This window comes from Felis catus, chromosome B4 (genome assembly GCF_018350175.1).
Source record: "Felis catus isolate Fca126 chromosome B4, F.catus_Fca126_mat1.0, whole genome shotgun sequence".
Lineage (NCBI taxonomy): Eukaryota > Metazoa > Chordata > Mammalia > Carnivora > Felidae > Felis > Felis catus.
The window spans coordinates 93,710,399-93,716,842 of record NC_058374.1 but is presented as its reverse complement, the minus strand read 5'-3'; positions in this window follow the sequence as shown (position 1 = coordinate 93,716,842).

Here is a 6,444-nt window from a genome sequence, read left to right as displayed (position 1 = left end):
TTTCAAAGGGACATAAACCAAAATGTGATGTGGTTCATGAGCCTTAGTGTAAATTTCTTAAGGAAATAATGTTTTTAAAATCAGAAATTTCATCAGAATCAAACTTAAAATCATTTAAAGACAAGTAAAACAAGTAAAATACTCTCTAAACAAATCTAAACCAAACCTTCAACACTGAGTACATTTGGGGTATATATTTTGCAGCAATGGCTGTGCTCAAAAGTAAACTTTGTAGTGAGAGTTTAGTATGACTCAATCCCAGCTACACTCTCCACTAACCAAGTTAAATGTCCAAGAGGAGAAACAGCCATGACATTCCAACTAAGACCAGAGCCCCAAATCTCCCTGTATGACACCTTCCGTACTGTCTCTTTACCCTCTTAGACTGGTGATTATAATCCCCAGGTTCTGAGTTCGGGTATAATTCTTTTTATGGAGAAATCAACACGGTGAAGATTTTTGAGAGAGAGAAAAGAAAGAATATGGGAGTGAAATTTTAATTAGAAAGCAAGAATCTGAATTCAAACCCACCCCACATAGTTTCCTTACCTGTAAAATGAAGGCTCCTGCTTGAGTCTGTGACTATCAAAAGCAGTGGTATGAAAATGCCATATTTTGATGCATTTTTTTGTTACTTGCCCAGGCAGAGAAAGGATAATTAACAGTAGGTGGCATAAATATTTTGAAGGCAGTATAATATACCTTATTAAAGACCAGGTCCCTTCCCCCAGGTATAAATAGAATTGACCTGAAAACAATCACTGGTTAGCTAGAATGAGCATTTAATAATATTTAAGGAATCTCATGAAGGTAACAAAGGTTTCTTTCATGTATCTACTTAAATTATGATAAAAACATGAATGAATCTAAATGGAGGGGAATATTTTAGAGAAATGCTAAGTCCCTGCAGATAAGTGTCAAGGTTGATTCTGGGGCTTATCACATTTAGCCTTGAGCTGTTGGATGTATCAGAAATGTTAAAAGCCTCCTCTCAGCATTTCTGAAAGTCTAAGAAATCAATATTGTGTTTTGCTCCAGAATAGAATTTTATTTGTAATGTTTTTTAAAATGTTGTAAGAAGTTACCTCTACCTTTAGAGAGTAAAAATAACTGATACCGGGCTGGAAATATATTTTCCTAAGGAATCCAGAAAAAATGAGCACAGTATATTGTCTCATTGCAACAGGGCTAGCTGCTAATTGAGAAGTTTGGTTTTTATTCTGCAGGGACAATATAGTTATCTATTTTATGACCAATCCTTTATATCTTCCTCATGACTTTTAAAAATCATTTTCTACCCACCTCCCCCCTAAAAGAGCCAAAACAAAACACACACACATACCCTCACAATAACTAAGAAGTTTAGGGAAAGAGTTAAACTTCATTAGAGACTTTACATTATATCACTAATAAGCAGATACTCTATTGCTCACAAAACATTTTATCCTACTTTAGCATATGAACTACTCCGTAGCCTTTTATCAGATGTTTCACAGCTAATTTTATGTTTTCTCAGTGACCTTCTGCACTGTAATTAAAGACTTGCACAAATTGTCTAGCACAATAAAGTTTATTGGGTAGAGCCAAGACTACCTCTGAGTTCAGTAAATTTGAGTATTTCTGACTCAATAAAGAATATTCATGTAAGCAAAAAATACTGTTTCTTTTCATTACGTTACCTTAAAAACAAATCTGCAAGTGTAACAAAGTCCACATACTGGACAGAACTGATTACCACCAGACAAAGCCTGGGAAAGACCAAATTTAATGACCTTTTTATGAAGCAAGAATATTGCAACTCTTCAAAACCCAGTCACCCCAGGATGGTTTATATATATGATATGATGTATACCCATCCTATTATACATATTCCAAATTACTTTTTACCAGGGGGAAGATGATGAAAAATGTGCCTTGTGATTAAAAAAAAAAAAAAACCTGCAAAATTAAGAATGCACATTAATGAGAAATCCTGCAGGAAAGAAATGGATTTTCCAAACATAGCCAGGAAACCATTTCTTGAAATAATTTAGCCTAGTACCATCCTTCTGAACTTAAATTCCTTGATCACCAAACACATTTTGGGAAATGCTGATGTAGGGGGAAGTCTTTTGTCCAGAGCAATAAATTTTGAATTCAAAGTGCTTTTGAAGCACAGAGCGTAGTTATAAACAAAGATTTGCCCCCTATAGGAACTGGAAAATTAGTCCCTAACCCTAATCACTGTAACCCCTGATGTCAAATTTCTAGCCAAGGACAGAGAGGCTGGACCCAAGTTTGCCCTCTGAAACATGTAAACAATAGTTTAGAGACATAGGTGAGTAGGAAATGGCTAGTTTAGTGGTACCAATTTCAAAAAAGTGACAAGTATCTCAAATTAGAAAACAAATTGGGAACAGTTTTTCTATTTTCTAAAGAGAATTCATTATAATAGGAACCCTTTGGCAGAAGTTCCCTGGAATATTTTCACTAGATTTCAGAATTTGCAGCTCCTTAGAGGGTCCATTACTTCCCACTACCCCGCAAAAGCAAGGTACAATTTTAAAATGAGCTAATTTTTAAAATATTAGACATAGGGGAAAAAGAAAAAGTGATCAGTCCATTTTTTGGATGGCAGAATTATGTATTTTTCTTCCTACTTCATTTTTGAAATTTTCTATTTATTTTTCTAAATTTTTTTAATGTTTTATTCATTTTCTGAGAGAGGGAGAGAGAGAGAGAATGCAGGGAAGGGGCAGAGAGAGAGAGCGAGGGAGACACAGAATCTGAGGCAGGCTCCACGGCCCGGACCCTGACGTGGGGCTCCAACTCACGAACCATGAGATCATGACCCGAGCTGTAGTCAGACATTTAACTGACTGAGCCATCCAGGAGCGCCACCCCCCCCCCCTTTTTTTGAAATTTTCTATTAAAAGAAAAAATTTTTAATGTTTATAAGAGAGTGAGTGGGGGAGGGGCAGGGAGAGAAGGGAAGATACACAACTCCGGAAGTGGGCTCCAGGCTCCACGCTGTCAGCACAAAGCCTGACATGGGGCTTGAACTCATGAACTGTGCGATCATGACCTGAGCCCAAGTCAGATGCTTAACAAACTGAGCCACCCAGGCACACCTAAAATTTTCTATTTATTTAGAAGTTTTCTATTTTTTTATAAGAAAAGTAAATGATTTAAACAGTAGAACCTCAAATTTTAGAAACACCAGTTTACAAAGGCAGTTGTTACACCTTCTTACGTATTCATTAAACATTTAGAGTTTATGTTGAAATAACACCTGGTTAAGTCAAAGTTAATTTAAAAATGGTTTTCCCTCATTGACCAAGGACACGGGAGTTCTGAAGGATGAATAGTGAAGGACTTTAGGACCAAGATGGAAAGTTTGTGTTTTAACAACCGAGAGCAGAACTCACTCACAACTCACTCACGTCTCTGCTCTTCAGCCCAGCAATCTGTTCCGGGAGGGCTCTGTCCACTCTGTTAAGGGTCTACCTTCCGTTAATGGAGGCCTTCAGAGAGCTCCTGGAGCTATGCTTCCACCTGGTGGTTAGAAAAGTGCTTAACTAAAGAGATTTGGTCTTCTCACATGCCTCTGTTTTTTAATGTGTTTAAATGTTTATTTTTGAGAAAGAGAGGCAGAAACAGAGTGTGAGCCGGGGAGGGGCAGAGAGAGAGGGAGACACAGAATCTGAAGCAGGTTGCAGATTCTGAGCTGTCAGTACAGAACCTGATGTGGGGCTCGAACTCACTGCAAGATCATGACCTGAACTGCAGTTGGACCCTTAACTGACTGAGCCACCCAGGCGCCCCACATACCTCTTAAAAAAGAAGGAAATAAATGTGAGAAAAGGTGGAAGAACTTTTACATAGAGGGATATTTTAAGCAAGGCTTTACCAATTCTGGTACAATTCTGATACCGTATCAACTTTTGAAGACCACGGTGTTCTCAGAATGTTTCTTTTGCCATTGAAGTAATTTATTGCAATATTGCAGACAATATTTTTTCAGGATGTTTTTTAAAACTGTCTTTTCCCCTCTTGTAAATTTCAGAAAACTACACGGCTATTTTCCTTGCCAATCACCATCCTTTACTGAATGCCTACTGTGCACGCAATGCATTATATTCAATGCATTATATTCGGTACCTGGGGGGAAGAAAGAGATACAAATGGATATTACAACCTGCTTTTGGAGAGAAGGTACAAAGCAACATGTCAGTAAACTTAAGTGTGAACAAAGTACCTCAGAACTGAGACAATGTAGGGGAGAAAAAAAGATGTGGTTAATTCAAGGCTACTTTAGCTGGGTTTTGGCACTGTTATGGTCACAATTGGCTACAAGAAAAATATTATTAAAAGCTACCATTTATAAGTCCTTACTACCTAACCAGACCCTATCCTAAGCTCCATATATTTGTCTGTAATTCTCAGGTTACAAAGCAAGCAAGTACCAGATCTGCTATTTGAATTTAGCCCTTCCCACTCTACTAGGATAAAAATAAGTCCTGCGAGAAGATGGAAATGAACTTTTGCACCAAAAGGGTTTAAGACAATGGTGGGGAAGAGAAAGCTGTTTCACAGAGAAGTCTAAAAGTCTAAATGAACACGCAATACATTTGAGATAATATCCAACAAGAAATAGAATTAAGTTTTTTCTGACTTCAAATCAGGGAAACATGAAGCTATCTGTAAATATCTATAAAGGCACCAAATATGGGGGACACCAAAGCCAGTGAAGTCAATTTGATTGATTTTACTGCGATCTTGAAGAAGGGCTAATAATGCAGGGTAGGGTGTCAACTGGGAAGGTGTGAACCAAATTAACACATAAAAGTACTAAAATTTAACTGAGAGATGTTTAAATGGAATTCATCTAACATGACAGTAACAATAGAAAGGATTGAAATTTTGTGATTTGTAATGTGAGATATTGTAATAAGCTTGTTAGGACATCTAAACAGTCATATTCTGAAGACAAATCTGTGGGACTAAAACGAGATGAAAGAAGATGTCGGTCAATTTAATTATTTTTTAAATGTCTACTTTTGAGAGCATGTGTGGGGGAGGTACAGAGAGAGGGGGACAAAGGAGCTGAAGTGCGCTCCACGCTGACAGCAGAGAGCCGGATATGGGACTCGAACTCACAAACCATGAGATCCTGACCTGAGCCAAAGTCAGATGCTCAACTGAGCCACCCAAGCACCCCTATTAATTTTTTAAAACATGAATCTTTAAAGAAGAGCTTTAAAAGACAGCAATAAAAATTCAAGTATGTTTTAGGATCATCCCTCTCCTAAAAATAATCAATTGTGGTTCCCTCATTCAATATATTATTTTAATGTGTACATTGTGGGGAGTCTCATCTGCTTGTCACTTGAGACTGCTCTTGTTTTCTGTTTTTATTTTCATGTTAACGGTCCCATTTATAATTAAACATATTCAACACTTCTAAATACCTGTGTGCTGCTGCACTAAAAATCTTTTTAAAGTATTTTTAGATGTCAAAAATTCCCTACTATATAGAACAGAAAGCTGGCTCTATGACAGATAACATGGCCAAAAAATTTTAAGCAGATGGCATTTTTTTAAAATATACACTTTTTTGTAAAGATGAAATCAAACCCAGTTCAAAACCCAAACAATGACCAAGTACAACTACAAGCTTTTCACAATGCCATGACAACTTCCAGTTATCACCCTAAACCAACAGACATCTACACAGTAACCAGTATCTTCAAAACACTCATTAAAACTCAAAATTAACAAATGGGGCACCTGGGTGGCTCAGTTGGTTCAGCGTCCAACTCTTGATTTGGGCTCAGGTCATGATCTTGTGGTTTGTGGGTTCAAGCCCTGCATGGGGATCCACACTGACAGCTTGGGTTCTCGCTCTCTGCCCCTCCCCCACATACAGGTGGGCTCACATACATTCTTTCAAAATAAATTTAAAAATTAAAAAGTGCACTTAATGATGACAGCTAACCCTGGTCTGGCTTTGGAGCCTGTGGACTCCTGCTTTACAAGACAGGTTCCAATGATGTGACTGACTCAAATTATTATCAAACACTTAATATATCTGTATCACTCACAATCAAGAAAAGGATCTTGGCCTCATGGAATTTAGTTTCAGAGATGATGCAGAGACATGACAGGTAATTACAAGGAGCTTTCATGCTGACAGGTAGCAAGGTGGTTACCCAACTCCCTTCCCAGCCCCAGCTATACCCTTCCAGAACATTCACCATCACTTGTTGAGAAACCACTTAAGCCAACCTGCCATGTGATAACACAAGTGAACAGGAGGGAGAAAATAGCATGTCCTGGCCCTACTAAACCACGTAACCTCATTCTCTGAAGCTGGGTCTTATTCGTTGCCTTGGATGCTCCCAACTACATTAAGCTGTCCATTAATATGTGTACTGACACAACGGCAGTGATGGCCATTCCAAA